The following is a 22524-nucleotide window of genomic DNA, read 5'->3' as shown; positions in this document are numbered from 1 at the left end:
GCAGGCCAGGGCTGATGGCAGGAGTGGCAGTCATTGAACTGGGATTTTCATGAGCTCATGAGAATGATGGGTCTCTAAAGCAATGAAGCTGAGGTGGCAGTGCTTAACCACTAAAAGCCAGAGGTTTCACAATTATTTTAAGAATTGGAAAGGCCAGAAGAACAGCCAAGGAGGCTGTCCACAAGGAAGTGTGGTGGTTAATAGAACATGCTAGGTCAAAATAGTTAGCATGTGAGCTACTTAATATATATAACAAAAAGAAGACAAGAATGGATGAGAAGGCATCTGAGGGTCATTGCTCAGAAAGGAAGCTACATTCTCTTACCCAGTTTTGGAAACTGAGTCAGTTTTCAGACGCAGAATCCAGTGACTGATGAGGTGGCTAGATCCCTCAGAGAACACTTGGCAGTACAATGTCAAGTATATACTGTAATGATTCCCCTGATCTTTCCCCAAGAGGATCTATGGATATTTACTTAGGTGCCCACGGACTCGGGAAAGGGAAATGCCAGACATTTCCAGGGCTATTTGATCCAGGGTCTGAATTGACATTGTCACCTGGAAGACCTGAAGAATTATCATGTCCCTGTTAGAGTAGGGAGAATACAAGTGCCAAGTACTCAATAGAGTCCTGGCCAAGGGCCAGCTTACAGCAGGTCTACTAGGTGTTTGGACCCACACAGTTGTCATTTACCCAATCCCCAAATGTAAACTTTAGAATCAAGATACTCAGCAGTTGGATTAACACCAACTGAATTCTTGGACAGTGGAGTAAGAGCTTTTAGAGTGGAGGATACCGAGGAGAAGCCTTTAGGATTGCCTCCTCCTCCCACCAAGATAGGGAATCAAAAACAGCATTGCTTTCTGGGACGGATGATACAGGTTGGAATCATCCTTAAAGATCCTAAGGATCCGGGGTCGGTAGTCTCTACCATATCTCTATTTAATTCACAAGTCCAGTCCCTGCAGAAACAGAATAGACCTTTGAAAATGACTGTAAACTGCTATAAGCTCAACCAAGTAAGAGCACTGATTGCAGTGCTGTGCTGGATGTGGTATCCTTGCTTGAGTTAAGTAATAAATTCTCAGATATATGGTATGAGGCTTGAAGTAACAAATTTATTCTTTTCTATCATAATCAGAAAAGAGCATGTGAAAGTTTGCACTCACGTGAAAAGGACAATAATATACATTTAAAGTTTTGTTCCAGGTATATGTTAACTCTCCCACTTTCTGTCATAGTATAATCAGAAGGTATCTGGACCATCTAGACTTCCCATAGAGCATCACATTGATTTATTACATTAATGATATCATTCTGACGAGGAAGAATGAGAGAGAGCTGATTAGCATGCTGGAGGTCTTGGTAAGACACAGGTGCCCCAGAGGGTGGAAGATAAACCCACTGAAGATTCAGACACCTGATACTTCTGTAGTTTTTAGGGGCCCAGTGGTCAAAGGCATGCTGGCATATTTCATCTAAAATTAAAGACAAATTGCTATTTACTTCCCCAACCACAAAGAAGGCACAACATTTGGTAAGCCTTTTTGTGTTCTGGAGGCAATAGCTTCCATACTTAGAAATATTGTTCTAGCTGATGTGCTGAATGATACAGAAGACTGTTAGCTTTGTGTGGGGCCTGGTGCAGGAAAGTGCTTTGCAGCAGATTCAGGCTATAATGCAAACAATTGTCCCCCTAAGGTATACTATCTAGCAGACCCTATGATGCTGAAGGTGGCAGTGGTGGGAGAAGATGCAGTGTGAAGCTTATGGCAAGCCCATTGGAAGAATCATATCAAAGCCCTATGGTTCCAGAGGAAGGCCATGCCATCTGCAGTGGGGAAATAGCTCCCGGCATGTTACTGGATGCTGGTACAAACCCTTATGACCTGGGTTCTGTTGGATGCTCCAAGGCATTAAGCCCCAGCAGCAGCCCATCATAATCAATGACAAGTTTGTGTGGTGCCTGAGCAGATCAGAAAGCACAAGAAAACTGCATAAGGAGGTAGCTTAGACCTCTCCTCTTCTATGTCAACCAATATGGTTGCTCCAGCACCGTTTCTCAGCTCATGTCTATAGCCGTATAGGGACGTCCTTTATGACCGCTGAAGGAGGAGAAAAAAGTCCAAGCTTGGTTTATGGATGAGCCAAATGTTCAACTGAGTCCTCACCATATAATCAAATACGTTAGCTCGTTATGTGGGTCAAACCAAAAATGAATGTGGTTGCATTATAAGCTATAGTTAGATAGTGGTAAGAGACAACTTTTCCATTGTCAGAGTTTCTAGTGATGTACCTGGTTACCTACTTTTGTGGAAGAAGTGGCCTGAGTTGAGAATATATACAGTCATGAGTACCTCAAATGGTCTGGATGACTTCTCAGGGGCCTGGAAGTTTGATGACAGGAATGCCTGAAGTAGAAGTTGTGGATGGACACAAGGGAGCGGACACAAAGTGTGAAGATCTTTGTATGGCTTGTGAATACCCACCAGAAGGCATCATTGTGTAAGAGTCATGGAACTATAAACTAGATACAAATGACTCAGTTGGTAGACATTAGTCTGCCTTTGTGATCAGCCACCCAGAACTGGTATAATGGGCACATAACTAGAGAGGACCCAGCAGCAGAGATGAAGGCTTCACCTGCACTCGACAGAGTTACTTTCACTTGCCAAGGCTAATCTAGCTATTACCAAGGCTGAATCTCTGATATGTCTCTATTTCTTGAAGAGACCAAACAACCACTTGTAGAAGTTGAGTCTCTTTTGATCTGGAAGACCTAGCGCTTCGTTCTCACATAAATAGATGACTGTTCTGAATGTGAGTTCATCTTTTTTGCTCTCCAAGTCACCATCATCCACTTTCAGAGTGCCTTATCCATGGCACTTATTCCACGCCATGGAATCTCACAGTGCACAGAATCTTACCCGTGAGCCCACTTCAAAGTTAAAGAGGTGCAGGAGCAAGACCGTGACCATGGAGTCTGTGGGTTGCATCAAATACCACAGCATCCAGAAGTTATTAGGTGGATAGAGTATTAGAATGGCCTGGTGAATGCAGAGATGAATCACCTTCTCAGAGGCAATGCTCTGGAAGGATGTGGCGCTATGATCTGGCTGGATCAGAGACCTCTACGTGGCATGTGTCTGATAGAGAAATTCATAGGGCTGGGAATTTGGTCTCTATTAAGGTTAGGAAGCAGGAGTGGTACTTATCATCCTCAATGATCTACTGGGGGACTTTGTACTTCCTGTCCTTGCAACTGTGGGCTCTTTAAGGTAGAGATCCTGGTCCCTAAATGGAACACAGTCTTCCCAGGGACACACTCAAGCACAGAGAGAGAAAAACCACCCACATTCCCACTTTTCTTTTCCTATTTTTCTGTGTGATTAGACATAATAACCCCAAACTGTCTGGCCAATCTTTCAGTCTTAGCAGAAACTATATTGTCTCTTGTGACACTCCAAATTCTCTTCCATGAGTTAATGTTTTGCATTAGTAATAAAGGGGTCATAGCTGTAAGGAATAAGGGGGCATGATGTTGACTTTATCTTCCTTGTCTGCTCCATGTTATGTCCCTGGATTTTCTCTGTGGCCCCAGGAAAGTGCAAGTCTGGAAGCTATGGATCCAACAGCTCTGCCTTTGTGTAGAAGTGGCCCAATTCCTTGAGCAGAAGGCTTGTGGTTTACACTTTTACAGCTGAAAAAACAGTGCTGGGCACATGGAAGGTACCAAGGATATACGTGCTGTACTGACTGAACTAAACTATATTAGGTGGTGTTGCCGAGAAGCATTGTCTTCCACAATTCAATAAACGACTCTGAGCTGTTGTTTAGTCATTCTTGTTACAAATATGAATTAGATCATGGGATGATTTGGCATTCTCAGTGAGATTTTTCAAACCAGAGATTCAATGGGAAATTATTTTTCAGTGGAAAGGAAGCCCTCTAGTCAAGCGTAGGGGCAGCTCCCCCAGTGACATGTGATAGTATGTGCTTCCTTTGACTTCTAAATCTTTATCTCTCCTGAGGAAAAAAAAAAATTGAGCAAAACTTTAAAAAATCTTTTTTTTTTTAAACCAAGCTTTCCAGAATAGAGTTTACAGAGAGTTGAATTATGTGCTTCTTTGAATCCATGAATTCAAACTTTCCTGCCTCTGTGGCTTCCAGCTGACACCTTCCGAGAAGCACTAGTCTGCACTGTATTGTCTCATCAGGAAACTCAGCCATCTTAGTTTCAGGGTCATTTGAATCACATGGTTAACCTGATTCTTTTTCCATTTTCCAAAATATCACAAATAGGTTTTTTTTTTTTTTTTTTTTTTTAGGAAGGGAAAAAAATCTGGCTTCAGTTGTTAATTTCCTCTGTTCTGTCAAGATTAGGCTAGTAGTTCTGAGTAATTCTGGCTCATTTTCTCAGGGGACTAGGCCTGAAATAATCCAGTGTTTATTTTTATACAAATTCTCACAGTACTACAACATTTCAGTGACTTCCTGGGATGTTTCTAGTTTTTCACAGGCCAAGAGGCCATTCTCAGAGGTAGCTCCTTCATGTAAACCTAAAAATGGCACTTTCCCACATTATAGTTTATCAGGAAGTTTAAAGTTCAATAGTCCTCCTCTCTTTTCTTTCTCGTCACAGAGAAAGGAAAAAATAAGGGGCAGTTCCAGCATTTTAGCTCATTCCAGCACGGTCATTCCATTTCAGTGTTTTGGAACCTGGGAAAGAGGCAGGGAGAGTGTAGTGTATCTTGGCTGAGAGATGGCTGGACTGGGAAACAGGACTCTCTGTCATTCCCTGTGTCACTCTCTGTGTGACCCTGACCTCTTCCCAGCATTCCTGACCCCACCTCTAAGTCAGGGAAAACGATGCTTGTCATGTAACCCTCACAGCATTCTCCCTAAGTCATGAGATACTGTGCTGAAAAAATGGGATCATGTCTGAAAGGCCGGCCCTACACTGCAGGATTGGGTCTCATCCTGCCCTCTGGACTTGCCCTCCACTACTCTCTCTCAAGAACCCTTGCCTTCGGGCCAGGGCAGGGGACTCGCTGTCTACTCTACATAACGTACAATTCTCTACCTCCTCACCTTTCTTCAGTGTCTGCTGCTGCTGCTTCTCTGCCCATTCAAGCTCAATCCAGTTCTTCAGTTCAGCCTCGCACTTTTCTTTCCTCTCAAATCCTATAACTCTTCACTTGGTATTTCACTTGCATACAAATTTCCGGCTGCTGTATTTGTACAAGGTACTATAACACCTTTTTTGCATTCTTTATCTCTTCTAATGCAGGGTGAGTGCTGGAAGCCCTCAGATAATCTGTTTGATTGACCAAACAATCTCTACATCAGTCCCGTAGCCATTCAAGTTGGGTTTTAACGACATCATGACCCTCTGTGGACACACACACATTGTTGAAGTTGCACACCAAAATGTGATTATGGTATGTGCTTTCAGGCATATGAAGTGGACAGTAGAAAAATCTATTTGAACTATTTAGCCTAGAGTGTTAAATTTGATCCTAGAAGGCAAAAAATCGCTTAGCTCTATCAGGTCCAGAGTTATATTTAAGTTTATTGTTTCATAACAAGTCTGGTCTATTTCAGTGTATTGTTCTTCTCTGTACAAGGTCTCCCTATAACCATGCGTTATGGTAGACTGTTGCCAGCATTCTCAAAGTTTCAGAGATGGATTCTTGATTACTTGCTTCCTGCCCCAGGGATTCTTGCTGTTAGGATGTCATTAAACAAAGCAGCCTCCCTGGCATTGTATTCTGACAAACAATTTGCACCTTTGTAAACTGATTAACGGAATGAGTTTGTTTTGATAATTGATCCTTGACTTGTATTTTAAGGGACAGCAAAATTTGAGAGAATTTCTATATTTGTTACAAATGCTTTTCCTGGAATTTTAAAAATAATTTAGAAACTCCAGTACAAAGAGAACATTAAGAAATAAATTAAGACTGGACATCATTATTTCGATTATTATGGATATTAATTAATGAGATGACCAGCCCAGTTCCAGACTTTATCTCCTTAAAGTCATTCCCCTCCAGCAACCCAAAGTGAGTTCTGGGATCTTTGGCACAGAGGCAATGGCCTGTATGCAGTCGGGCACACAGAGCAAATTTTATAGTCTGAAGTATTATTACTGGGAACTATGTTGGTCTGAAGACCAACATAGGAATCTTTGTTGATTAACTGGGTTAAAAAAAATGCTCCATATTGACAACTGTTCTTCATTTCATGCTCCAAGTCAATAATTCTGTCAGTCATGCAGCCTTTGGCAAGTAAGATGAAAAGTTTCTCCCAATAAATCTATTGTAATCATGAGATAGTTTGACAGCCATTCTCCTGTTTTCTGATGTTTAATTACATTTTGTTTCTTAGATTTTTTTAAGAGCTTAGGGGAAATTCATACAAATATCAACATGTCAAAGAGTTCCAAATAAAAAAATAGGCTAAAAGTAAAAGGGGGGATTAGGGATAGTAACTGATACACTTAGCCCAGGTAGAGAATCTGGGTGACTGGTCATTTTGGTGGTCTAACGAAATCTAGTGTACAGCTGTTATTGGTAAAGAATATTAAAATATATATATATATTGGTACAACGCATTTTAAAAATGAGAGGGAGAGTTTTAAAGCTATTGAGAGTTAACAATGTGACACTAGCCCTTATATTAAAAAAGACTACTCTTTCCACTCTAAAGTGACGCCAGGATTGGAATCCTATTCAACAAACAGTAAAGGGAAAACATGACTAGACATAGTTGTCAACAGACTTAAAATGACAAACACTGTACCACACACAAAAAATTATTTTTAGCATTTCTTGAGATAACAAAAAGAGGAAAAGAGTAGATTTTCATTCTCTACCGTGTAACATTTTTTAAAGGGCTGGAAAATACATGATTCTGACATCTTGAACTCTTAAAATTCCCCTAGGAAATGGCCAGAGATGGATTTTGATAGAAACAAATTCCCATTTTAAACTCTTTATAAGCATTTTTTTTATTATTCAGGTGGTAGCCCTTTGGGCATTGCTGGAGAAAGCAAAGTGAAAGAGTATATGTTCTTAACTGGTTAACGAAAAATTGAGATAAACAAAAGAGTTGCTTAAATATAGATTTTTCTCCTCACATAATTTGTCTCATTAAAATGCTTTTAATATTCTGTATTCTGATTTTCCTTGAAGGAAATATTGTTCTACAAAATTCCAATGAGACATGCTAAAAATAATGTCTGTGACAGAAATGTTAATTTCCTATCTAAATAATTAAATTTAAAACTATTGCATTTTATATTTCAAAAAAGATCATTAGATCCTTTCCCTTAAGGGAAAACTGAGACCCGGAGAGCATAAAGAACTTGCCCAGGGCCGGCCCTGTGGCGTAGTGGTTAAGTGCACGCACTCCACTGCTGGCAGCCCAGTTCGGATCCTAGGCGCCCACTGTCGCACTGCTTGTCAGGCCATGCTGTGGCGGCGTCCCACATAAAGTGGAGGAAGGTGAGCACGGATGTCAGCTCAGGGCCAGTCTTCCTCAGCCAAAAGACAAGGATTGGCATGGATGTTAGCTCAGGGCTGATCTTCCTCACAAAAACATAAATAAATAAAAATAAATAAATAAATAAAAAACTTGCCCAAAGTCACAGAGCTAAGGTCAGGGTTGGGTTGAACCCAATTACTCATCTCTACTCTCTAGTTCTCTTTCTCTTATGCTTATTTGAAGGCCTACCTCTCCTTCCATTGCGAAAGGAAAGTCTTGTTGAAGTCTGCATATGGGACACGTAGCACAGTAACTTGATAGAATGTTAGCTGCCATTTAAGAGTCCGGTAGGCTGGATTTAGGTTATGTGACATTCTGATTTTTATTTAGCAGATTTTTATTCTATGTGTGTTACAATATTGTGTATGGGCTGGAAAATGCATGATTAGAATTTTTTTTGTTGTTCTAGGGAATCCCAAAACATGACTGGCTTTATAACAAATTATGAAATAAATAAAAGTTTTCTTTTGAACTTTCAATTTTTCCACTTAGTGTTATTCCTTTCACCATCTCTAGAGCATCTTTCATCTGGGATCTACTACTCTATTATTTCCATTTGATTGTGTGGAATTTGATTGATCCAAATTGTGTGATTTGAATTGTGTTATTTGATGGATCCACTTCAAAACCTGGATAATATCAATCATTTTAAATTTATTGTCAATTTGAATGAATATGCTACCTCTTCTTAGAATATTTATATTTTGACATTTTCATTGTAGAATAAAATGCCATGTCTCCAATTATAAAAATGAATTCAGACACTAATTATGAGGTTAAAAAAAGTTTTATTTATGGGTAGAAATTTATTCTGTTCCCTTGAAATCATGCAACCTATGTAGTTGTCTACTTTATTTTCTCCTCACCTTAAGACTTCTTTTTTGGCATTTGCTTCCTAGAACAATAACCACTGGCTCTCTACCTTATATCAGAATTTGTAAAAAGAGTCACTAGGGTGATATTTTTATTAGATTCAGTTAAATTCATGAACATTTACTAATCTACTCTGTAAAGGTACTGTGCTTAATAATATGAGGAAGATGAGTAGGACATTGGACTATCCTGAAAGATCTGGAATGTTCCACAGTGTATTCTCGGGTAAAATGTGGCTTGAACACCAGATTTTCTAATTTTCTATCTCCATAGTTAAAAACATGGGCTCTAGGTCTTTCTCTACCGATTCTGTGCAGCTATTACCAACTGATCCAAGTTTGTACCCTATTTGAAACCCATTTGTCACCTCTATTGGACAGCATAAGGCAGTGGTTCTCAAGCTTATTGGACTCAGAGACTTTTATAGTCTTGAAAATTATTGAGGATCAAAAAGACTTTTTGTTTTTGTGACTAATTATTTATCAGTATTAGAAATTAAAGCTGAGAAAGTTTAAAACTATTTATTAATTCACTTAAAAATAACATTAAAGGGGCTGGCCCAATGGTGTGGTTAAGTTTGTATACTCCACTTCTGCGGCCTGGGGTTCACAGGTTCAGATCGGGGGCGTGGACCTATGCACGGCTTATCAAGCTATGCTGTGGCAGGCATCCTATACATAAAGTAGAGGAAGATGAGCATGGATGTTAGTCCGGGGCCAATCTTCCTCAGCCAAAAGAGGGTGATTGGCAACAGATGTTAGCCCAGGGCTTATCTTCCTCACCAAAAAAAAAAAAAAAAAAGAAGATGAAAAGGAAAAAGAAATTAAAGCCGTTACTTTACATAAAAATAAAGTAACTTTATGTAAAATAAAAATTAACATAACATATTTTTATGAAAAAAACCCTATATTTTCCAAACACACACATATTAATGAGAAGAATGGCATTATTTTACATATTTATAAATATCTTTAATGTCTGGTTTAATAGAAAGCATACCTGCTTTTGCATTCAATCTGTTATTATGTGTTATTTTGGTCAAATAATATGAAGAAAATCTGGTCTCATACACATATATAGTTAGAAAAGGGGAGATATTTTAATAGCATTTTTGGATAATTATGAGTATTCTTCTTTGATACTACACCAAAACTCAACAAATGGTAATAGTTTCTCAAAGGTTATTTGCAATGTAGAATCTGAAACTATGCCAAGAACTTCTCATACTTGTTAGATTAAAATTCATCAGTCTAGGGGCTGGCCCGCTGGTACAAGCGGTTAAGTGTGTTTGCTCCGCTGCAGCAGCCCGGGGTACACCGATTCGGATCCCGGGCGCACACCGACGCACAGCTTGGCAGGCCATGCTGTGGTGGCGTCCCATATAAAGTGGAGGAAGATGGGCATGGATGTTAGCCTACAGCCAGTCTTCCTCAGCAAAAAAAGAGGAGGTTTGGCAGATCTTAGCACAGGGCTGATCTCCTCACAAAAAATAAAAAAATTCATTGGCCTATCTTATACTTTAAATTTATCTTTACCCATGCATTATTTTATAACATCATTATTGATGATTTTGAAAATTGGTTTACTAAGTTATGCATGTTTACTGAAAGTCGACACATTTTATTACACAATATCAATAAAGCACATTCATTAATGTCACCAGTAATTTATCAGAAAAGTCTTTAACTCTTGGGAAGCTGTCACAATGACAGATACAAATTTTCCAGAATGCTAAGTTTTACTTGAAAGCTTAAATTTTACCTTTGGCAAAAAATATTGTCCAGATAGTTTTCCCTGAAGTGACAGGGTCATTTTTGTCATTTTCAAGACAATGTCTGCCAAATAAGCAAATCTGAATAATCAAAGTTCATTTTTTCAAGTAAAAATTGTGTTCCTTGAAGAAAAGTAGCTAATTCAGTGGGAACTTGAACAATCACGTAGTGCTTTTTCTGGAGACGACCATTGTCCTTCAATATGCAGAAGGGCTTTAGGTGTGCTTGCCACTTTGTCACACAAAATATTAAAAAGATGTGTACTCAAGACTTGAAATTTAATGAAACTGACTTTTTATTTTGAATCTTTTATAGTGAGTGCGGCAGCGCCGAATACAAGGACTACAAGTACCGTTCAGTGCCGCTGCTTGCATTTACTCAAAGGTGCCAACAGTTTTCCCACCATTTCTTTTCACCATTAGCACAAATGTCAAAAGAGTTAATAAAGAAAAATAACATCTTAAGATTATTAGGAAATTAGTTTTGAGCTTACGGACCCTGAAAGGAATTGGGGATCCCCTGAGGGCAACTGTTGTTAAAGTGCACGGAACAGTATACTAGAATATAATCTAGTCTGATATTTACTAGCTGTTGTGATTATGAAAAAAAAAAAAGGTTTGCTTTTCTGGGCCTCGGTTATTTCCAATATGAGGGGAAGTGGAAATTTCTAACTCTTAAATTCTATTCTTTTCTGATTGTCTTTTGTTTGCATCTATATCGCCACCACATGGCAGGGCAGACCAATTCTACATCCTGAAAATAGTCATTTGCCCACTGATCAAGCTGCAATTTATGTCAAGTAAGGAGCTAAGAACGTTAAATTTAAACATTTCTTACTGGTGTGCCATTTGGGGGCAGGAATGTCATTTCTTTATGATTTTCCTTTTTAAATTTGAAACAATTTTCAGACTTTTTACTTTTGTGTGATTATAATTTTTATACTTTTATATTTTTGTATTATTTAGTTTTTGTACAAGAATCTCAGGCCCGCTAATGATAATGATAGCTACCATTTATCGAGCAAAGTGTTAGACACTATACTAGCCACTTTATGATCATTATTTTATTTAACATTCTGAAGCAATCTATAAAATACTGAATTCCACAAGGCTCTCCCTGAAACTAATGGAAGTGAATTACTAATAATGGGAAGAAATATTACCTATTTTTTGAAACTGTAAAACACAAACCCTTTTCGTGTATAATTCTAACATGCAATAGGTGATATTATGTGGCAAGACTATTTTTTTAATCTATCTTTTATGGCTTGACTGTCTAGAAATATTTGTGAAATATATACAAATACATATATGTAACACACACAAACACATAAATGTGCTTTATCTAAGCAAAATATCATCAAGACTTTTGCAAGATAAGCAGTAGTAAGCAGGTAGTTCAAGTAGATGGAAATCAAGACATGGTTCACAAAAGGATCATTATGAACAAATTTGGAAGTAATTTAAAAAGCAGAAGTGTGCTTCACTTCTAGTGTATGCAGTTGTGTTTATTATAAAGCATGATCTTTTTCTTAGTCCCAGAGGAAACTGACATCTGTATTTCATTGAGTGAACTTCTGTTTGTTGCTAACCCATGCAAAAGAAAAGATCCTAGCTCATCTATGAGCACACCCAGCTTTTCAACCATGGTTCCCCAACCTCAAAGCAGACACTCTGGGAAAGAACTCATAAGTTTCTACATGTTTTGACAGACTGAGTCACTTAAAGTTTGTTCCCTTTTGAATCTACATTTATCTTTAGATTGATGAAAATAAATTTTTTGTTATATTTTATTATTATTTTAAGCAAAGATCAGAATCTGCATGATCTTGCATTAAGTTATGTCGTTCAAACCTAAGTCCTGCTCCCCTGTTTTTTGGCCTAAATTCTGAAAAAGATTTAGAAAGAACATAATAACTACAGTGGTGTGTCAGGGAATCAAATAAGGTATGATTAGGTCAAAATCAGTCTCATGCAAAATACCTGCTGTGCGTTTTACCCTTCTACCTGTAAGGCATAGCTAATGCACTGTTAAAAAGCTCTTTAGTGGGAACATTTGAAAATGTAGTTTTGTGGTGATGCTAAACTTTAATAACTAAGGCTTCTTTCCATGTTTTTTAAAAGCCTGGCAATAATGGCTCAGTAATTACTGAACTAATGTTATCAATTCTAACAGATATCACATTTATTAAACAGAAAATGCTATGTTGCTGTTCATCAGTTAGAAATGTGTATAATTGAAATATGAAAATGAAGTCAGTTGGAGTATGTGATTCATCATGAATTCTGCAAGCCCTACACCAACTCTCCTTTTCCTAATTAAACTGTCAAAGTGAAATCTTATAATTAATGCAACCACATGCCTTACACTAGGTTTTCCACCCGCATGTAAAGCTCAAATCAGCAGAAACTTTGCAAGAGCCTTCTCTAGAAAGGATGCAATTCTTTGCTCTTCTGATCTCTTAAGCAGAAATCTTGCCCCCCTCCCCTGCCACAGAAAAGTGTGTGGCACGATATTTCTGTTCTCTGCATGATTAGGAGTAGAGCGGGCTGATGGGTATGTCAGGGGAGCTGGTAATCCCTGCTTTGAGTTTTTCCTGGTGAGGCAGCAGAGAGGAAGTCGAGAGCTGGAGTGAGGTCTTCTGTATTTCTACACCATGACTAGGCTTTTTCTTGTTGCTAAAACTTAAAGACTGAGGTGGATTTATTTCCTGATTAGAGCTTTGAGGACATAAATTTTTACCTCTGTTCTGTAACACTTGATGGCACAGAGTGATTGGCAAGAATTTATTTTATCCTCAAGGTAAAAGCTATTCACATATAATTCACACTCTAGCCAGAGTATATGTACTGAATTCTGCTTGGGCAAGGAGATATTTTACTTAGAGAGAGCTTATTTCTGCATCTCTTTGTCCAATCACTTGGGTGGTAAGAAGATTTCATCTCTTGTGTTAACTCAGATCCATTGGTAGTTGCTGCCGGGGCTGTTGTCTTAAGAGGGATTGTTAATTTATCTCCGGCTCAGCTGGGCAAAATAGGGCTGAGATCAATTAGTTATGTATGATAGGGTGAGGCAGTGGGTAGGGGCAGCAAAGTGACTCTTAATTCCGTCCCTGAGTTTGTCAGGTCCTTACAGATGTCTTTGTCAAAGGCCTTTTCATCCTCTGTGGTGTCTCTAGTCTTGGGGTTTTATCAGATGCTCTCTCTGGTCAGACTTGAGTTTGTCTTAAGTTTTCCTAAGAAACAGGTTCTCTACTTAGTTTCCGAATTTAATAATTACGTAGTCAAATCATCTGGACTATTCTTTTTCTCAATTTCTGCAAAACAGTATTTTACTCACTGATCTCATCTTCTACATAGAAGCAGTTCTCTTCATTCTCTGGTTCAGTTGGACTCATAAGTCTAATTACACTTTAAAATATGTAGTTTTTAATTTGGTCACTTAATATGCACAATTATAATCACTTTACCTATCTAAATATAGATAATTAGTGTACCACTTCTTGGTATATCCTAGTCACGCAGTCAGGTCGGGGCAGTTCATAGAGTCATGAAGCACTTACTTTAATGATAACAGTTCAACTCAGCCTCTTTATATATCAATGACCATGTGAGTGTCTAGAACTCTGCAGTGTGCTAGTGAGTGGGACTGACTAGGAGGGAGCCAGGGAAAAGAGGCTTTCTCTTTGTATTTTATAAATTGTTTTACACTAGAGCATATTCCATTTGTAATTTTTTTTACCACGAATGTTGTAAACATTATACAATTACATTTATAAACATATATAACCTTCATACCAGCTAGGACATCTCTCCTCCTTATGATCTAGACAAGATATTCTTGAACCCCTCTTATTTAGCCTATAGTAAGAACATGCCACTTCCAAGATTTCTGAGAATTACTGATAGGCTTACATTTTCATGGCTCTGGTTTCCTTGCTCCTTTCAATTTTTCCTCATTTCTCTATACCTTCTAGCTGTGTCTTTATCTCTGCCCTGGCTCCAACCCAAGCATGGAACTCAGACCCTTTTCTTAATTTGCCCACACCTACACAAACACACACAAAGTTTTTGTATAGAGCAAATGTTTCCTAAAGTTTGAGAAGATGGAGTATTTGACACCACAGCAGCACAAGCAATTTAAGATGCAATTGTACTATAATGTTCCAAGGAGTTCTTTGGCCATTTCACCACGTAGCTCTGCCCTTCTATTTTTTCTCTCTCAAGAGCAAAAATTTCACTCTCAGGAGGGAAAAAAAATCCTCTGATTTTATTATATAGAGCAATTTTGTTATCTCCAGCTCCTTCTCTGAAACTGAGAACTGAGTTTTTCCGTGCATATGAAAAGACACAGTGATGCACTTTGCTGTTCACGCCTCTGCTGAACAATGGGTTTAATAACTTGGGTTTCGTCCTTTCTTTCCCTCGTAGTATAGAGATTATACTTACCTAAACCTAGGCCTCAGTTTGGGGTTTATATTTGTCTTTATTAAGGTGCATATGTAGACTTGTAAAACATATACAAATACCTATAGGTCTGACTTTTTGCATGTATGTGGGGTGTATTTTCTTTAGCTGTTCCCATGTTGATTAACACATCATTTCACTATTAGCTACGATGCTGTATGTGTCTTTACTAACTGTAAGGTTTTCTTGGGGATAGATGCCTTCTAGTGAAGTTAAATTTTTAATAGATAATATTATTCTGATCTTCAAAACAGATTTTTCAAATTATAATCCAATAAAACAGTTGGAATCTCTCCATTTCACCACAGCATTGCCAACCCTCAATACTTTCCAATTAAAACAATTTTTGTTAATCCACTGGGGGAGAAATGGTGTCTTATTGTTTAATTTGCACTCGATTAGTAGTGATGTTGAACATATTTTTCATTCATATATTAGCTATTTGTATTACTTCTTGGATTGCTATTCATATCCTGTGCTCATTTTTCTATGAATACTTTCCATTTTTCTTACTGTTCTGTGGGAGCTTAGTTATGTGCTAAGAATGTCAGCTAATTTTTATGCATTAAACGTTACAAATATTTTCTCCAAGAATGCCACTTATCTATTATATTGTTGAAAGTGTATTTTGCTTCCTGGATATTTTAGATGAGATTTTATTTTTTAATCTATCACTAATTTTCTTGGAGACTTCACATATGATATTGAAAATCCTTTTCATCTTCCACTACTTTATTCTAATTCTTTTATAGATTCATTTCATACATGTGGATCTTTATCAAATTTACTTTCGTGAATGCTGTGAGGTAGGAATCTAATTACTTTTAATTTTTTTTCCATGTAAATGGTCAATTCTCTGAATACCATCTATTAAATAGCCCACCATTTAAAGCTGATTTGAAATTCCACTTTTTCCATATATTGAATAACCATATATACAAGTATTAATTTCTGTACTGCATTCTGTAGCTTTTAAAAATATTTTGATACTCTGCATGGCTGGTGCCTCACATTATATTTCATTTTCAGTTAATTTCTTGCTGTTTTCCAAGTCACTAACATGTATTCAGTGATTTTCTTCCAAGGCACCGTGGCTGTCTTCCTCTGCCCAGTCTCTGCCACACAGGGGCTGCCCAAGTGCTGGCTATGTCTATAAATATCGAATGTCACATTTTCTTCTCAAATTCCATGAAGAGATGAAAATAAGATATTTCCATTATTTTAAACTCATGATAAATCTTTCTACTTCTGAACAAATGCCAAATCCGTAGGCATACATTTTCATTAAAATTATTTGAGACAAATAGTAATCTTGTTAGAAAACAGGAAGAGTTTATACACTTCATGCAAGGACATTATGGAAGCCTTTCTACCGTAATTTTTTTTTCTTTCTTTCAATTTTCTTGTAATGAAAGTAATGCATATGATTTTTAGAAAGCACATATATGCAAAAAAATTAAAATTAATAAACAATCCCATCATTAGTGATAACTATTATTAACTTTTTTTTTTTTTTTTTTTTTGGTGAGGAAGATTTGCCCTGAGCTGACATCCGTTTGGCAATCTTCTTGTGTTTTTTGTTTGAGGAAGATTAGCCCTGAGCTAACATCTGTGCCAGGCTTCCTCTATTTTATATGTGGGACGCCTCTACAGCATGGCTGATGAGTGGAGTAGATCCACGCCCGGGATCTGAACCCGTGAACTGGGGCTGCCGAAGCAGAACATGGGGAACCTTAACCACTCGGCCAGGGGTGCTTCCCCTATTATTAACTTTCTGATGCATAACTTTTCCTTTTTTATATGTGCTTCTACACATTTTAATATTATTTTGCACAAATAAGCCTATATTGTTTTATACTGCTTTTTCACTTAATATATTGTGAACACTTTTTTAAGGAAATTAACAATTCCCTTTAGACATCGTATTAATGCCCTTATGTTGATGCACCATGATTGATATAACCAATTCATTATGTGGGGATTTGTAGTTTGTTTTCATTTATTTTTAATATTATAAAAAAGACTGCAATGAACAATCTCTTAACTAAACTTGGTGTGCCTTTAGGATGACGTCTTTTGTGAATTCATTAGCAGAATTGTTAGAGCAAATATTATGTACATTTTAAAAAATTGTTGTTGTATCCTGCTGTATTACCCTCAAGAAACTCCAACTAAGGAGGCATTGATGTCTCTACACAGAATAACAACGTTCTTTAGTCCCTGTGTATGCAGGGGATAGACTTCATTTGACTATAATCCCAACTGGGCATCTCAGAGAAAGCACGGCGAAGGGATGCTGAAAACAGAGCTGGGGACTGTGGGCATTTCTCCAGTTCACACTGTTCTATGTCTCAGCATGGCAGTCTGTCCAATATTTAAATGGATTGACTTAAAAACACTTTCTGGCTGGTGGCCAGTTTTGGGTAATGTTAGATGGGAAGGAATTCTCAAAGGAGAGACTATGGGAGGAAAAAAAGGAATAATCATTTTCTCATGGGAATCAGAAAGATGCTAAGGCTCCCTGATAAATGAAAATGCTACCTGTGTGTGAGGAATTATTGTCTGTTTCTAGTCTATTCCAACTTATTCTAGCAGAGTGGTTCAGAACATGGCCAATGTAGTCAGAGAGGGAAGGTTCTAGGCTTGGCTCTGCCATTTCCTGCCTCTATCAACATGAACAAATGCGTTTCACCTTTCTGAGTCTCAGTTTCCTCAACTAGTTGTCAGATTCAAGTGAGGTAATTCACATAAGCCCTTCGGAAAGTGCTTGGCAAATAATAAATGTTCAATAACTGTTAATTAATATTAGTATTAGCTAATGATGAAGCAGAAAACACTTTTTCTGGTGTCATAGAGTAGACAGGAGCAATACCGCTTATACCACTGGTGGTTTTAAGTTAGACTGGACGTTTATCTTCTTAATTCTTCCTTTGGGATCTGCTGAGTAAACCAAGTAAGAGGAGGGGAGGGAAAAGGAGAAATCAGCTATGACAGAATTATGATACACTCAGTTTCTATTTGGAAGGTAAGCTGCTTATTTGGACAGACAGGTAGAGAATATTAGCTGGACTAGCAGAGGGCTAGGAAAGAGTGAGGCATGTATTATATATATTTGTATTAATTTGAACTATTTTATGTAAACATATATCAATTTGCATTAACATTGTATTGCTCAACACATTCCTTAGCCAACTGAGGCCATCTGGAAATTCCAACCATGTCCACTTCTCACACAAGTTATTGTCCATGTATTCCAAATAGATGTTTTCAACTCTCTCCTGTCAGAATTTTGGCCCCTATATTCCAAAACCACTTTTAGTAGCCCATTCTATTGAGGTCAAGAGGGTATTAGGATCACCCTAATTATCTCCGGCTTTAAATCAAATCTATTTCCTTTTCTTTCCCCTTCATAGACAGATAAAAGCTTGACATTTTCATGATAAAAATAAATTCATACATGTGAAGACAATAATTAACTAATCTCTTAGGTCTGTTTGGTAGACTAAAGAACTCAATCTCTTGAACCTTTCCTTTCAGTTCATTTTTGAAAGAATTGGCTTAAAGTGCTTTCTGACTTTGTGTCTTGAACTTTCACCTCTTGAACTTGGCATTTCAGTTGAAAGGGTGTGATTTTCTTCCTCTAGGCCACAATATGATATAATTATAATAACATTGAACAATAATGTAGTGATTACAGACATCAACGTAAATTCAAGGATGTCTCTTTAGCATCAATAGCTGTTCATTCATTTAATACACATTTATTGTTTACTCTGTGCCAGGCTGGGTGTCAGGGAAACAATGTTCCCTATGACGTAGATAGCACCTACCCTCATGAAGTTTACGTTTTAGTCGAGGGAAAAAAGGCAATAAACTTAAACAAGTAAGACGAGTAATACGACTTCAGATAGTGATAAGTGACCTAAAAAAAATAAAGCAGGTTAGGATGATAGAAGTTAGAGAGATGAAGGTCAGGGGCTGTTTTAAAAAGGGTGGTCAGATAAGAAATGACATTTTATAGCAAAATTATGTTAAAGAGCTGGCCATACAAAGATCTGGGGGAGAGCAATTCAGGCAGAAGAAGGGGATAAAGTGGTGCTCAGGTGTGGAAGAGCTTGGGGATGAGGCAGAGCGGTGCCAGCTGAGTTCAGAGAGGTGACCGGGGCCAGGTCAGATGGCATTGGAAGGTGATGGGACTGAGTTTGGATTTTACTCCAAGTGTGACTGGAAGCTACTCGGATGCAAAAGATCTGAACAGAATTGTGGTACAATGTTTTCCAAAGTCCCCTGACCTGTGGGGAAATGGACTATAGGAGGAAATAGCACAAGTAGGAAGACCTGTTGACAATATAGTTTCTCTCATGCTCCATAAATACCTTCTCAATACCCTACGTCTTTTTTCCCTCCACTGCCAAACTTAATGAGTCCAAAAGAGGACACCTTTGGAATGCTGTGTTGTTGCAGGTCTTGAAGAAAAGTGACATAAAGTGTCTCAATGTAGAGCATTCTCACTGATCAGGTATAAGTGTTACCAAGCAAGAGCTCTCTCCACCCAACGCGCACAGCAGCCAATACTGTGGTATATCGGTCTTTGAGGGAAGAAGCAGTTTATCACACAATCAATTGGTAAAGAGACAGAAGGAAGAACTCCAACTCTGTCTCCAGGATCCAGGGTATGGGGTAAGGTTTAAGGGATCAGGAGGGTAGGCTGGTATGCTGAAGCACTGGCAGGATGAGTTTAGATTGGCAGATCAAAATTTTCTCTTCTGTGCCTACTCCTGGCTGGCTCACCACCCCTGAAAAATAGCCTTAACATTTTGTTGTTAAGATGAGCTCAGCACAGCAAACAAGGGTAAAGTTGTTATGCAGATTTAAGTCACTGCTTTCTCTATTGATGAGTTTCTGGAGATTTAGCCATCCTCTCCTTCCTGGCACAGAAAGGAAGGCACCCTTACAAATAGAGATTTTTCTTATAAATGTAAATTTCCCTTACAAATGGGTAACTTCTACTAGGTTTGCAGAGCTTTCCCTGTATCTGCTGTTTCTTAAAAATAATGAGCCCAAAATAATTCTCATACCAAAGAGGCATATTTTGGCATGGCAAATTCTATTCCTGGTCCCGTGGTTACATAAGATTCAGTGCAAGGTACAGGAAATGTTAGCCTCAGGGATAAGCTTCAAAGTGGTCATAGAACTCACTTATTTTGTCTGAGGGATAATTTCATTTATCATCCGCCCAAAGAGGGTCGAAAACTACAATAGATATGGAGATAGAAATAAAATAATTGGAAGATATGGTTTAACCACTTGATGAAGGAAGAAGACACAAGCAAAATAAATACATGTGCTGATGATGTAGTTTGCAATTTATCAAAATATGATTGGTTTGAATTTGATACTTTTGTTCTTTGCAGTATCAAAACCTAACCCTTAAATTTAGGTTCCTTCTTACATAGAGGCGATGATTCTTGGGCCTATACCCAAATCTAGCATTCTTTAATCATTTTCATTTTCAGCTTTCCAATTAAAAAAAAAAACAAAGTGACAGTTTAAATGTTTTTCTGTTGGTATAATTATTAGTATTTTAAGAATATTAAATTTTACAATTTTTGTAACAAATATAATGCTCACTATTTTGTATACAAGGTGAAATTAACTACTCTTGGATAGCTTAGAAATCCAGCCCTCGCATATGATACTTTCCCCTATGGTATGACACATTCTGAGCTCAAACACTGGTTTACAAATGTGCTCTTGGATTTCAAGCGATTTGCAAAGATGGAGACTGACTGTATTGTGTACACTGTATACAGGAAACTTGAAGTACAGATAAAAAACCAAGTGGGGTTAATTAGGAGCAACAAAGTATGTAATGTATGTTTATAATAAGAAATGGTTAATGTTTCCCCTGCTCTCACTTAAACCTGACTCATCTACTGTTTGCTATTTTCTGGGACTAGAGGACTTTTTTTTTTTAACCTTTTGAGCAAGTTGGCTCTGTGTGCAACTATGCCCTAAAATGGAGCCCTTAAGCTGTGTTTTGAGGGGTAAAAATAATCACAGCAGAGCAAAAGTGATTCCCCTTTCACTTTGCAGAGACAAGCAGACGAAAAGAGCAAGGAGAATGAAACATATTTTGACCACTGAGAGACAGGCTTGTTGGAGGCACAGTTACTCAGCCTCAAGACTTTTTATGCCCCTTTGCTTCTTCACTAAAGCACCAATCTCGTTAGCATATATCTAGGAAACTGCTTCAGTATTTTCCCACGGTGATTTCCTTAACTCCCTATCTCTTAAGAAAAGAGATATATTCCTCAGTTCTTGCCGCCGATGGAAGTGATTTCACCATCCTGAGTGATGGAAGCTTCTTCTATCTTAGCACAGTAGTGCCTGGATTCCACAAGGCTTTCACCTCCCTGGACAGGGGCATCATTGCTGAGTAGGCCCTACTGTACATATTACTACAATTATACTGGATGAAATGGCAGTGTAATCGCATCATAAGTTTACTTGGCTGAGGAGGAAAAAGAACTGTGATTTCCCGAAGGGCTAACAAAGCAGAGGCTGTATTTGAATGCTGGAAGCAGAGATGAGGAATGTTTTATTCCACAACCCCTGGGATAGTTACAACTCGCCAATAAATAAGAGCATTTTGATTTATACTCTTCATCAAGATGCTGCTACTCATTTTGAAGTTTGATTTACGTTATTCTTTCATTTGTCAGTAAATGGTAATTGACCAACTTATTCCTGTAGCTTTAAAAAATAAATATCCCCTCGCAGGCCTCACATTGCTTTCTCCTTTTCACAACAATCAAAATGCAGGCACACATTGAATAATTTCATAAAATAGTGTTAGTTACTCCCTAAAGATATCAACTATGGTTATATTCCCTTTGGGGTTATTATTTCAGAAGCCAACTGTGCACACACACTTTGCCTCTCACCCCTCTAGAGTGGGCAATAAGCAATGTGCTTAGTGCAGAGAAATCCTCAATGTCGGTTGCTAACACCAAAAGCGTTCACCAAAAAATTGAGACTAATGTGCCATCAAGTGGACACCAAATCTTTATCCAATATGTGCTTTTGTAAATAGATAATTTCTCCCCAAATAATTGTCAGGAATAATATCTTACAGTAGGAGTCTTCTTATTTTTCATGGTTGGGTTGCCAGATTTAGGAGCTGTGGTGAGCAAACTCTGGAAGAAACCATAGGTGAGATTTTTAACTTTGATGTCTGGCAATAGCTAACCATGGGGAAATGTTTTTAATTTATGTGGTCTTAGCACTCTATTCTTTTTTTCCTGGCTTAGGAGGAATGCGGATCTTATTTCTTTCATATCAACAATATTAATTCTGGTTATCATTATCTGAAATCAATGCCTTTTGCTTAAATGAAACTCTGCTGTTTCAAAAGGAAATGTTTCTGCATTAGAAATTATACTAACTGTAAGTATGATCCTATAGAAACATGAAAATCAGCTTTGTATGGCAGGCTTTTTGACAGATATATTTTGATGAATCTTGTCCAAATATCTGTTTTATTAGGAAGAAAGATTCTAAGGAAAAGGGTGAATATCTTCTCTTCAAAAGTTTTTCCATGCTAATCAAAGAACTTTTACTTTCTTTGAAAATCCATGCTTTTACACAATTAGCAGTTTCAGAATTAATCTTTATTTTTCATTTTCTGTAAGTCAAAACACCATACGAGGTGTGCTTTTGCAGGAAAAGAAAATGAAAGGAAAGAAACAAAAAGACAATAATTTCCTCCTTCAGCACATTCTCTTTTTACTTAAACATTTGTGGAAGTGAGAATGTGTCTGTGTTTGGAGCATCAAGCTTCAGTCATGATGGCTTCGTGCTG

Source organism: Diceros bicornis, chromosome 1 (genome assembly GCF_020826845.1).
Source record: "Diceros bicornis minor isolate mBicDic1 chromosome 1, mDicBic1.mat.cur, whole genome shotgun sequence".
Taxonomy (NCBI): Eukaryota; Metazoa; Chordata; class Mammalia; order Perissodactyla; family Rhinocerotidae; genus Diceros; species Diceros bicornis.
This window is presented reverse-complemented; position numbering follows the sequence as displayed.